The sequence below is a fragment of the Egretta garzetta genome, unplaced genomic scaffold, assembly GCF_000687185.1.
Source record: "Egretta garzetta isolate BGI_Z169 unplaced genomic scaffold, ASM68718v1 scaffold356, whole genome shotgun sequence".
Lineage (NCBI taxonomy): Eukaryota > Metazoa > Chordata > Aves > Pelecaniformes > Ardeidae > Egretta > Egretta garzetta.
In genome coordinates this window covers 402574-402873 of record NW_009260019.1, presented here as the reverse complement: position 1 = coordinate 402873, position 300 = coordinate 402574, and positions in this window count along the sequence as shown.

Here is a 300-nt window from a genome sequence, read left to right as displayed (position 1 = left end):
GGGGGCTGCAGTGGCACAGGGCAGTTTGCAGAGCTGCTCCATTTCCCAGACTGGCTCTGGCTCTTGGGGTCTCGTATAGCTCAGCAGCCTCCATCCCAGGGGGGGGTGCAGAGGCATCATGGCATGGCGGGTGCAGGGGGGTCTGGGACGTGCTTGGGGGGGCTGCAGTGGCACAGGGCAGTTTGCAGAGCTGCTCCATTTCCCAGACTGGCTCTGGCTCTTGGGGTCTCGTATAGCTCAGCAGCCTCCATCCCAGGGGGGGGTGCAGAGGCATCATGGGGGGGTGCCGACCCCTTGGCC